The following is a 12975-nucleotide window of genomic DNA, read 5'->3' on the forward strand; positions in this document are numbered from 1 at the left end:
GGTGTCAATAATGAAAAAGCGCATATAGCCCAGATATTTATTATTTTTTTAAAATTAGACTAACTCTTAATACCCAACATAGAATCTTTGAGTTGGAAAGGCCATCCAAGCTAAATTACTACACCAAATATATAGACAGAAATGTTCTCTACAGTGTGCCTAATAGATGGTCACACAATAGTCCTGATAAAGTTTGGCTCTGTGTCCCCACCCAAATCTCATCTCAAATTGTAATCACCATGTGTCAGAGAAGGAACCTGGTGGGAGGTGGTTGGATCATGGGGGCAGATTTCCCTCTGCTCTCCTCATGATAGTGAGTTCTCACGAGATCTGATGGTTTAAAAGTGTGGCACTTCTGCCCTGTTCTCTCTCTCTCCTGCTGCCTTGTGAAGAAGGTACTTGCGTCTCCTTTACCTTCTGCCATGATTATAAGTTTCCTGGGGCCTCCCAGCTATGTGGAACTGTAAGTCAATTAAAACTCCTTTTTTTTATAAACTACCCAGTCTCAGGTAGCTCTTTATAGCCATGTGAAAACAAACTAATACAAGTCCATATCATTGTCTTTTATTAATTATAGAAAGTTCTTCTTAATATCTACTTTAAACTGCCTCCCTAGAACATCAATTGGAATTCTTCCCTTGGACAGAATGAGACAAAATAGCCTGTCTATAACAAAATAGCCTGTCTCTTATTAATCTTCCCTCTGTTTCTTCACATGCCTAATTTTTCCATTGGACTTCCTAGTATGTGGTTTTTAGACTCTCCCTGCTGATCTATCATTATTTGTGTGCACTCCAGGTTAACAACTGACCATTAAAATGCAACAGACAAAGTTTAATTTAATATTCCTGCCAAGACCTGATTGTTATAGTTGTTACTGAACAAATAATAAAAACTACTAAGCAAAATACATTGAGTTGAAACTTGGGGATAAAACATGTAGTTTAGAATGCAGAACTTCAATATCTGCGGTGACTGTCTCAGCTTTTGGGGGCCATGTGGTATTTCGGTCTCACAGCAAATTCATAATTCATTGATTTGTTTATGTCTTATTTTTGTTTTTGCAAAAGCTGCTGCCACAAAAATTTCCAGATCTTATGTCTTTTCATTGTAGAATTGCTCTTCTAAAGCTGACAATAGTAACTAACATATTTCATGTCATTTTATAGTTAATGTCCAAACTGGTGAGACTACTTAGAACTTTTCACCTTTAGCAGAAAACAAACAAGCAAAAAAACCCAGAGTTCTTTTGGCTGAGCTGGCAGTCTTTCGCGTTGCAAATTTTTTAATTTGATAAAGGTGGCTTTTATGTTTATATTCAAGTCTCCGATAACATTTTTCACAGAAGTCCAAGAACAAAGAACTAAAGAAACTTCTTTTCAGGTCAACCTCCCTTCGTTTATACCCTTTTTGTGCAATTGTCCAACTACTTAAAAAGTCATCTGTAACATCAGTTGTAGCCATCCCACATGCTTTTATCTTGTACATAAGATTATTAAAATAGTCTTTATTCTGGAACAATACAATAATAAAGGTTGCCAGGGGTTCATTTGTGCTGTTTATTGTTATTCTTATGGAAAGAAGAAAATGAAGAACTGAACAGATATCTAACTGATAAGAACGCCAAAGGAGGAACCAACCACAAAAACAACAGCAGAAACTGTCTGTAAAGAAACCACAAAACCCAGATCGTGGGACAAACCACCACATCTTGTTCGAAAGATCATGAAAATGAAGGAATCCTTATCCCTTCAAAAACTCCCACATTTCTAGGCAATATGCCTCTTGACTCTGCTAAGATATTGCAGAAATGTTTAGGGTGCATGAAAGGATAAGTATATTATAAGATGCAGTAGATACTGTACAATGATAATAAAGATGGAGGACACCTGCTTGGGTCATGGAAGATGGAGCCTTTGAGAACTTAGAGTTGAGATCTGATTATTCTTTTTGTAGTTAGTCTTGACACTCGTCCTTGCTAAAGTTAGTTTTCATTTGAATTTGTTGGATTTTGTGGATTTTGGCCCAATTTTGACAACTGGGGTGGGGGGGAGGTTCCCAGAACAAATAAGTGAACACTTTGTCTGCTATTTTATTATGATCATACAATCTAAGAAACTTAGAATAGAAAGAAAATCAGAGTTTACTTTACCTGGCCTATTTGAAGGAAACGTATGTCAGTCCTAATTAATTGCCATCTTCTATTCCAAATGTTCAACAATGATCTAATAAAAAAAAATCTGAGAAAAGAATTTCTCAGATACATTTTTTAAATATTTGCACATTGCCAGGCTTCTTTCATCTCTGCAGTTATCCACTGTCTCTGACAACACATCCAGAAGACCTTTATACCCTGAAAAGTAACTTACCTAATACTGGGGGTATGAGCACATTTAAAATGTCTTGAGGTTCTCTTACTTTTTATTCTCCAATCCAGGGCTTGATGTTAGAGTAGGAAGAAACATCTTTAAACTCAGACAACCACATACCAGACCGCTGGTTCTGCACTTATTAGCTGAGTTACTTTGGGCAAATTACCAACCCTCCCAAGCCTCATTTTATTTCTTTATTAAATTGGGGGTTCCTGTTAATTCACAGAGTTACTGTAAAGACAAAATAAAAATATGCAAGCAAACGAAATTAATTGAAGATATTATTATTCTCACATTACAATTGTTAACTTTTCCAGTTGCAGTATCATATCCCTTAATGCAGAAGATTTCACCTTCATTCAATGATTATTGAGTACTTACTATGTACTAAGGCAAGTATTGTATATGCAAGCATGAAAAGGATACCGTCTCAGCCTGAAAGAGGCTTAGACAAGTAAAATATAAGAAGTGTCATGCAGTGTACACAGGATATTTTGAGAGTACACAGGAGACTGAAATGAGGAAGTTCAGGAAGGCCACCAAAGGAGCTTACTCTTGAATCTTTTAAGCATGTCTTGGCCAGGAGAGGAGCTGTGACAAGGGAGAATACCCTGAGCATAAATAACAATTCATGCAAAGACACAGAGATGAATAAAGGCTTAGTGAAATAAACACAATGGGTCAGTATGGTTTGATTACAAAAGCAAGAGAGTGGTAAGATGTGAAAATGGACACTGGTAAAGGTCTGATCACAAACAAAACAGAAACAGCAAATGTGCCTTGGAGTTTATTCTCTATCTTAACTACTGCAGAGGACCTCTGCTATGTTCTGTTTGTGTTCCCCAAAATTCATATGGTGAAATCCTAACCCCCAACATGATAGTATTAGGAAGTGTGGCCTTTTGTGGAGTGATTAGGTCATGAGGGTAGACACTTCATTAATGGGATGACTGCTCCTGTAAAAGAAGCTTCAGAGAGCTAACTTGAGCCTTCCACCATGTGAGGACACAGCTACAGGGCGTCTTCTATGAACCAGAAATGGACCTTCACCAGACATTGAATGTGTCATCATCTTATTGTGGACTTTTCAGGCTCCAGAACTTTGTGAAAGAAATGTTTGTTGTTTATAAGCCACTCCGTTTATGCATTTTTGTTTTAGCAGCCTGAAAGACAAGACAAACTCTAAAGGACTTTCATGAGAGTGAAGGAAAGATAACATTCCTACAGTCATACTTAAAACCTATGGCTTGGCTACACATAGAGAATAGTTTATAAGGAAGCTAAAGCGAAAGGCAGAAAAATCATTTAGAGACTTCTGAAATAATCCTGGACAGAAGTAAAGGGAATCTGAACAAACTCAGTGCAGATAGACTAGAAAAAATGGAATGTCTCCTAGAGATATTAAAAAGGCAACATTTTGGCTGGGTGCAGTGGCTCATACCTGTAATCCCAGCACTTTTGGAGGCTGAGGCGGGTGGATCACCTGCAGTCAGGAGTTTGAAAGCAGCCTGGTCAACATGGAAAAAACCCGTATCTACTAAAAATACTAAACTAGCCAGGTGTGGTGGCGCATGCCTGTAATCCCAGCTACTTGGGAGGCTGAGGCAGGAGAATCACTTGAACCTGGGAGGCAGAGGTTGCGGTGAGCCAAGACCATGTCATTGCACTCCAGCCTGGGCAACAAGAGCTAAACTCTGTCTCAGGAAAAAAAAAAAAAAAAGCAAAATTTCAAAACTAAGGCACCATTTGGGGTGTTGTTAATTTCATTCAGAGGATGAAATTCATTTTGAAAATATTAATTTGAGATACATCTATTTCAAGATCTAGAAGTCTTATTTTGTTTCACTTTGAGATAAAATCTAATTTTCTTGGAATTCTATCAACTGAAAATTTCTGTTATTTGTAACTGACCTGATTTACCAAGATCAGGAATGAAAGAGAATGTATCACTACAAACACCATGGATGTGAAAAAATAGATAATATGTAAAGGTTACAAATAACTCTATACATATATATTTGAAAATTGAGATAAAATGGACCAGTTTCTCCAAAATCAATACCAAAGCTTACTGAACATGAAATAGATAACCTGGCTAGTCCTAAAACTATTAAAGAAATTGAATTGATAGTTTAAAACATCCAAAAAAGATATCTCCTGGACAAATTATTTCACCAGTCAATTCTACCAAACATTTAAAAAAAGAAATAGCTCAAATTCCACATAAGCTCTTCTTTAGAAGGGGAGGAAACACTTCCCACTTTATTTCACAAGACCAACATTAGCTAGATACCAAATAAACAACCTAACTTAAGAGGAAAAAAACCAAAGCAAACAGGAAACAGAAGAAACATTTCTTTTAGTTTTCTTTTTTAAAAATTCTCTTTTATATTTTTGTTGTTTATTCTTTCATATGACTCAACTTCAGTAAGAAGGAACATTTTCAAAAGAGCTTTCAGTAATAGGACGAGTTTAAATAGCCAACTGAATTTGACAAAATGAGAGCAAAAAGACTGGAATATAAAGAATGCTGTACTATGAAACAGGAGAACACTATGCTTAGAACACAAAATAAGAATCGAGACCATCCTGGTCAACATGGTGAAACCCCGTCTCTACTAAAAATACAAAACATTAGCTGGGCATGGTGGCGCGTGCCTGTAATCCCAGCGACTCAGGAGGCTGAGGCAGGAGAATTGCCTGAACCCAGGAGGCGGAGGTTGCGGTGAGCCGAGATCGTGCCATTGCACTCCAGCCTGGGTAACAAGAGCGAAACTCCGTCTCAAAAAAAAAAAAAAAAAAAAAAAAGAACACAAAATAAGAATCAAAATAATGTCATTAAAACCAAGCAGGCTAAAAACAACGAGAAAAAAACAGGTAAGATCAAAAGAGCACAAATCAAAATCAAGTAACTTACATTTAGAAAAAGATTGTGATAATTACAGTAATGAAAATAAACATGAGGTGCTTAAAGAATCATAGAGAAACTACTAGGTATGGAGGACAAAAACAGGGAGCCCAACAAATGTTAATTGGTGTCCCGGAAGCAAAAATAACTCAACAATGGAGAAAGAAAATATTACAAAGATATATCACAAAATAAATAATGGTCCTGAAATGAGAACTCAATTGGCACAAGAATGGACATGAAAATTAAGTTTGGAACTCTTTACATTGATACATATCTTTGTTAAGTTATTGAATTCTAAGAATGAAAAAACAATTACTCAGGTATCAGAAAGCTAATCACCTACAAGGAGAAAAGAAAACCATACAGACCTCAGACTTCTGCAAAGCCAAATTCCCAACTACAAATGAGAACTATCTGCGGAGTGCTGTTCAATATGACAGCTACATCTGTGCTTTTGAGCACTTGAAAGGTGACCAGTTCAAATAGAGATTTGTTCTGAGTGTAAAATACATCCTGAATTTTGAAGATATTATGAATAAAAGGGTAAAAATTTCATTAACATTTTATGTTGATTACATGATGAAGCATTTAGATATATTTGGTTAAATATATTAGTAAAATTAATCCAATTTAGAAATGGGCAAAGGACATGAATAGATTATTTTCTATGCCACAGTATTAACAATGTCTTAACTGTTGCTCTTTAACCCTTTTATAACCGTATAACACAAAACAGGCAAAATTGCTTTTCTTTAAAATAGTCATTGAAAAATACTTACGCAGCAAGCTTTCATTTGGAACTGAAATTTTCAGGGTATAAAATAAGCAATTGTGTTATAATTATGATCTGCCACGTGAGGTTTGAGCTTCGCCAGATTTTGACTTTGTTCTCGCTTTCTCTGTGTTTTCTCCAAGTTACCTACTGCTTTCCTTTATAGCATTAGCTATTTTAAAAACTAAGGTACAGCCGGGCGTGGTGGCTCAAGCCTGTAATCCCAGCACTTTGGGAGGCCAAGGCGGGTGGATCACGAGGTCAAGAGATCAAGACCATCCTGGTCAACATGGTGAAACCCCGTCTCTACTAAAACTACAAAAAATTAGCTGGGCATGGTGGCGCGTGCCTGTAATCCCAGCTACTCAGGAGGCTGAGGCAGGAGAATTGCCTGAACCCAGGAGGCGGAGGTTGCGGTGAGCCGAGATCGCTCCATTGCACTCCAGCCTGGGTAACAAGAGCAAAACTCCGTCTCAAAAAACATAAATAAATAAAATAAAAACTAAGGTACTATTTTTGTTTTCAGCTTAGGCTCTTTGGTCAACTGAAGTCGACTATCCTGATACTGTGAGATCCCCATTTATATCATCTCACCCTAAAGTCAAGGATGTGTTTTTGCTCCAATGTGTATATCCCTCCAAAGTCAAAGGATGTGTTTTTCTTTCTGAGTCATTGTATATTAGTCCGTTCTCATACTGCTACAAAGATACTACCTGAGACTGGGTAATTTATAAACAAAAGAGATTGAATTGACTCACAGTTCCCCAGCGCCTGGGAGGCCTCAGGAAATTTATGGCTGAAGGGGAGAGGGAAGCAAGGTATCTATTACATAGCCACAGGAAAGAGAGGGGCACACAGGGCAAACTGCCGCTTATATAACCATCAGATCTCATGAGAAATCACTCACTCTCATGAGGACAGCATGGTAGAAATTGTCCCCATAATCTAATCACCTCCCACCAGCTCCCTCCTTCAACATGTAGGTATTACAATCCAGATTACAATTGAAGATAAGATTTGGGTGGCAACACAAATCCAAACCATATCACATTTTAACAAGTATCTGACTCTTGAAGAATTATAACTACTAGAATTTCAGGCAGTAAGAAAGCACTGGGGTAAGAAAATCCTTTTGTCAAAGTACCTGTGTTTCTCGCTGTTTCTGCTTCAGTTTTTCTCCTATGGTTAGAAAAGAAATTTTCCAGTCTTTGGGATAGAGAGCTGTCCACAGATCACAACCAAAATTGAAAGGGGCTTCCCAGTTCTCTGAGAAAAGCAACAACAGAAGCTTTATAAGAAAGGGCCAGTAACTCATAAACAACTCAGATATTTTTTACAAGGGAGTTAAGTTCCAAAATGATAAATCCATTGCTTGATACTGATTCACACATGAATACAAACCATCTGAACTCTTTATTAAATACTATCTTTCAGTATAATTTTATTCTTTTTTTTATTACAGGAGACTTTATTGATGATACACAACAAGGTGAGGCTCCCTAGGCCCCTCCCACTTCAGGGTGTCTGCCATGGAACCAGTGACGACGGAAGAGTCTCACTTTGGTGGGTGCCTGAGTGTGACAGGGACTCCCCAGCAGCTGAGGGCTGCTCGTTTCCCTCTCATGCCTTTGTTGGTGGGGCTGGTGGTCTGGGGACCTTACTCCTTTGAGGCCTATCACCTGTTGCTGTAGCCAAATTCATTGTCATACCAGAATATGAGCTTGACAAAGTGGTTGTTGGGGGCAATGCTGCCCCAGCATGGAAAGTTGAAGAGTGTCGCCATTAAAGTTGGAGGAGACAGCCTGGTGCTCAGTATAGACCAAGATGCCCTTGAAGGGGCCCTCTAATGTCTTCATTGATGATGTCACCTTCTTGATGTCATCATATTTGGCAGGTTTCTCCAGATGGCAGGTCTGATCCATGACCAACACATTTGTTGTGGGGACACAGAATGTGAGCTTCCTGTTCAGCTTGGTAGATGCAGCACCACTAGATGCACAGATGATGTTCTGGAGAGCCCCACGGCTGTCACACTGCTGTTTCCCAGAGGGGCCATTCCCCAGGCTTATAGGTGGCAGTGATGGCATGGACTGTGGTCATGATTCCCTCTATGATGCCAAAGTTGGCATGGATGACCTTGGCTAGGAGGACGAAGAAGTTAGTGGTATAGGAGGCATTGCTGATGTTCTTGAGGCTGTTTTTGAACTTCTCATGGTTCACATCCATCATGAACATGGGGTCGTCAGTAGAGAGGGCAGAGATGATGACCATTTTGACTCCTTCCTCTCAGTAAGCCCTAGCCTTCTCCATGGGAGTAGGAGTGAAGAGGCCAGTGGGCTTCACAACATAATCAGCACTGGCATCATCCCATTTGATGGGATCTTGCTCCTGTAACATGACGACAGGATTTCCATTGATGACAAGTTTCCCATTCTCAGCCTTGACAATGCCAAGGGATCATACTGGAATATGCAGAGCATGTAGTTGAGGTCAATGGAAGGATCGCTGATGACAACAATATCTACTTTCCCAAAGTTAGAAGAAGTCTTGGTGACCTGGTGCTCAATATGGCCAAATCCATTTACTCTGACCTGTACTTCCACCATGGTGTCTCAGGGACATGGCTGACACGGCACAAGAAATTGTGGCTGTCAAACCGGAGGAGCAGAGAGCCTAATTTTCTTTAAAGTACCTTAAGGATCTTGCTTATGATCCTATATGTGGCTAAGATACCTTAAGCAAGGTTGTCAATCATTCATTAATGACAAACATTTCAATTTTACTACTTTTAATAAAAGTAAACACTTCTGTCATGTGTTGAAATATTGATCTAAATATAGTACTTTGGGCTTTAATAAAACAATTTTTTTTTTTAGCAGAATGATCTACATTATGCTTCACAAGTAATCTCAGGTCAATAACCATCCATTTTCTGAAACTCACTAACATGGTAATGGAGCCATTTTATTGCCAAAAAGGAAAAAAAAAAATGAAGCCTGTTGTACTCTACCAATTATATCGATTTTCTTGATCTCAGCATGGCTCTTAAGCTGTGCCATCTTGGTGGCATGGTAAATTATTAGATATTTTCATAACAGATACATTTTACTTAAAGACCATTCAAACATTAAAAAACAAATTTTCTCTTGAAGGGAAAAATCTATTCTGGACTTCAGATAGGACAATTCTCCGGCATTCCTTAAATAGTAAGGTGCGTCATCAAACCCAAAGTGCCACACACGCAGGATCCCTACAGAAATAGTCATTTTGTTTGTTCAGCTGCACATAACCCCGCATATCTCAGCCCCATGCCTGCTTGGTATATTTAGTAACTGCTCAAGTTGCTTATCTTTCTTTAGCATATTCTTTAATAGTCCTAAGTAAAAATCTGCTGCTGCTCCAAAAACACATTCCCATTTTGCTTATGGTCAATGAGTCTTGTGGTTTGAGATTCCTTAGCCCACTCTTACATTCAGGGAAGGTTATCACTTCTCCACAAAATTCCATTAAAGGAGCTTAGATAAGAGATGAGATCAAATTTGCAGTGCAGGAATTATCAGCCATCTGCATCCACAAGTATAAGCATTGTGGTTGCCACTCACAAGAGGTATGACAGTCAAAATGGCTGGACAGACAGAGCCTGTCCCTTTGGTCCATCCAGTATGTCTTGATTTTTACTTCTTGGTCGGTGATAAGGAGAATGAATAAGCAAGGTGACTTTGCATCAGTATATGCAAAATGACCTGGCCCAGTGGCTCAAGCCTGTAGTACCAGCACTTTGGGAAGCCCAGGCATGCACATCGCCTGAGGTCAAGAGTTCAAGACCGCCCTGGCCAACATGGTGAAACCATGACCCTACTAAAAATAAAAAAAATTAGCTGGGTATGGTGGCAGATGCCTGTAGTCCCAACTACTTGGGAGGCTGAGGTAGGAGAATCACTTGAACCCGGGAGGCGGAGACAGCAGTGAGCCGAGACTGTGCCACTGTACTCCAGCCCGGGTAACAGACTGAGATTCCATCTCATCTTAAAATAAATTCAAAATATTGGTGGTGCTTTCTGGATTTTAAGGAAAAGGGATGTACACCAAATGATTTCTAATAAAGCTTCAACTTATGTTTCTAGGAAGACAGAAGGAGATGGTTGTATTTGTTCTTCTTCTTTTTTTTTTTTTTTCTGTGAATAAAGAAGGAAAACAGAAAGAAAGGCAAGTGTTTAAACAGCAATATCTGAGATCTAGATTCAATTCTGGAAGGATTTTTAGACCTATCAGTTAAATTTAGAGGTATTTTTACTGAGTGAGGCTTTTATTTTCCCAGATGGCAGGGCTCTAAGAAAAGCCTGAGTATTCATTAGAAAATAATGATTTACTTTAAACCCACAAATAATTGCTTTAAAAAAAATGGACCCAGAAACTTCCATCTGTTTCCTTCATTAGTATTGATAGGTTATCTAATATTATGGTTAAAAATACAGACTCCAGAGCCAGACTGCCTGAGCTCAAATCCTAGCTCTGCCATTTTTGAGTTTGGTCAAGTTATTCAACCTTTCAGTGACTCAATTCCCCCGTGTGTAAAACGAATATTCATAGCACCTATGTCAAAAGGTCATTGTAAAAAGTAGATGTGTGAATTTAATGTGCCTGGCACATGGGGGGCACTAGATGTGATTGCTGCTAGTTTCAATAAACATCTTACATTTCACTTCTTATCAGGATAAGATAATTTGTTTAAATTTGACTTTCTTAATTTCTTTATAGATGTGGCCTAGAAATACAGCATAAAGACACAGAGAGACGAAATTTTCTCTCTCTCTTTTTTTGAGTGTGGGGACTTACTCGGTTGTCAGGCTGGAGTGCAGTGGTGTAATCATATCTTATTCCAGCCTGGCACTCCTGGCACTCCTGGGCTCACATGATTCTCCTGCCTCAGCCTCAGGACTACAGGTGCACACCACCATGCCTGACCCAGGGGAACTATATAATTCTATTATTCCTACTATTCTGTTATTTCTTATTATCCACCCATTTTATGTATTCGCTCATTCATTCATTATTCAGCTTGTATTAAACACCTGTTAGGGACCCTGTAAAGTGCCGGACCCTAGAATCCAACCCTATACTTGTGGATTATAAAACATAATCATCAAGAAGGAAAAAGGACTCGAACACACTGTAAGCACACCAGTGTCACAGGTCCTATGGTTTAAAACTGAGCAGTGTATGGTGGGACTACCAGTGAGGGAGAGACTAATTCTAATCTGGAGAAATGTTTTTAAAAGCTCAGTTGAGGCCGGGCGCGGTGGCTCAAGCCTGTAATCCCAGCACTTTGGGAGGCCGAGACGGGTGGATCACGAGGTCAAGAGATCGAGACCATCCTGGTCAACATGGTGAAACCCCGTCTCTACTACAAATACAAAAATTCAGCTGGGCATGGTGGCGTGTGCCTGTAATCCCAGCTACTCAGGAGGCTGAGGCAGGAGAATTGCCTGAACCCAGGAGGCAGAGGTTGCGGTGAGCCGAAATCGCGCCATTGCAGTCCAGCCTGGGTAACGAGCAAAACTCCGTCTCAAAAATAAATAAATAAATAAAAGCTCAGTTGAGAAGGGGATGCTCAGCTGAGTATGGAAGATGAGCAGGCTTTGCCTGAAGTCTGGGTTGGTTTGATGACAGAGTGTTCCACGTAAAGGAGGACATGGGTATAACCATAGCAGGTAACACAGAGGCCCTCCAACAACGTCTTGGACTACACTGACACCAATTCTCCACGTGCTAGATAAAACAGCGTAAGGAAAAATGGTCAAGCTTGAAAAAAGAAAAAGGAAACAAACCCATAGATTTAAGCAGGGAAGAGGGAAATTAAATACAGGCTAGTAAATGGAGCTGATGCCGCAGCCTCTCAGGTGATTGTCAGGCCTCCTTAGCAATACAGCTGAGGCTTAATGTCCAGGCAGGAAGAGGATAAGGGCACTGACCCATATGAGATGTGACGTGGTGCGCCAGAGCTGAAACCTCTACATTTAGCCAGGCCCACCTGTGAAAAGGGAACTAGAAACATTCCACCCAAAGGCCTAGAGAAGTAGCAAGGAAGCTTGCCATCTGCCTGCAACTCAGTGGGGGAAAAAATGAGCCTAAAGCACACGGGCCTGAGGAACGCAAGCATGTATGGGTCCAATTTATATTGTCCCCATGCTATCAAAATCCAAAGCTGAGACATTAACACAAAGCTGGTCTAGGACCCATAAAGCCACCAGGAAACTGGCAAAACTGGTACTTCTACTACCCAGGAGTGGGAAGAGAATCAATCCCTGCTGAAACTGATATCACAATAAAATAAGCTACAAAACAAAACTCACCCACACACAGGAACACTAGGAAAAAATCCACCAGCACCACCATGAGAGTCAGTAAATGTAACAAGCGGGGAATTCACCTGATTATAAAATATGGTTTAAATAATCAGGGGGCATAAATAATCAGGGGGATAAAAGAAGAAATAGAAACAACAATGAAAGAACAGGATGATGATGAAAAATGGCTACAGAAGTTCCTGCAGTGTGGTCCATTTAGATAATTACTTGTCATTAAGCATCTATAAAGTGGCTAGCAGGGTGGAAGGTGCAGGAGTGTGGGGTGGTTGTGTGTATTGATGGGGGACTTAAGGGAGAATGGAGAAGACGCATCAAAAGATAAGTCATGGAGGGTAGAGGATAGAGTTATGTAAGGCCTTGGATGCCATCCTAAAAAAAATGTATCCCTTAGCAAGGGGAAGACTTTGGAGAGTTTTAATTAAGAAAGTAATGAACAGATTTGTTTTGGAATATTCTCTTTGGCAGGAATTGGAGAATGATAGAAAGGAAATATGAACAGAGGAATAGAGACCATTAAGAACATTTTTATAGTAAACCAGATGTCTTTAGTTC

At 39.5% G+C, this 12975-nt stretch overlaps 1 long non-coding RNA gene across 1 annotated transcript; it reads right to left on the reverse strand.

Annotated features, from left to right (window-relative positions):
* Positions 1-2152: 2152 nt before the first annotated feature.
* LOC116550905 lies at positions 2153-9849 on the reverse strand. The gene is made up of 2 exons (XR_004268618.1): positions 7200-9849; positions 2153-2225 (listed from the first exon to the last, which is right to left on the reverse strand). It is a non-coding gene; the product is annotated as an uncharacterized LOC116550905 (long non-coding RNA).
* Between the last annotated feature and the right edge of the window lie 3126 nt (positions 9850-12975).

The sequence above is a fragment of the Sapajus apella genome, unplaced genomic scaffold, assembly GCF_009761245.1.
Source record: "Sapajus apella isolate SASKATOON/1434 unplaced genomic scaffold, GSC_monkey_1.0 scaffold8, whole genome shotgun sequence".
NCBI lineage: Eukaryota > Metazoa > Chordata > Mammalia > Primates > Cebidae > Sapajus > Sapajus apella.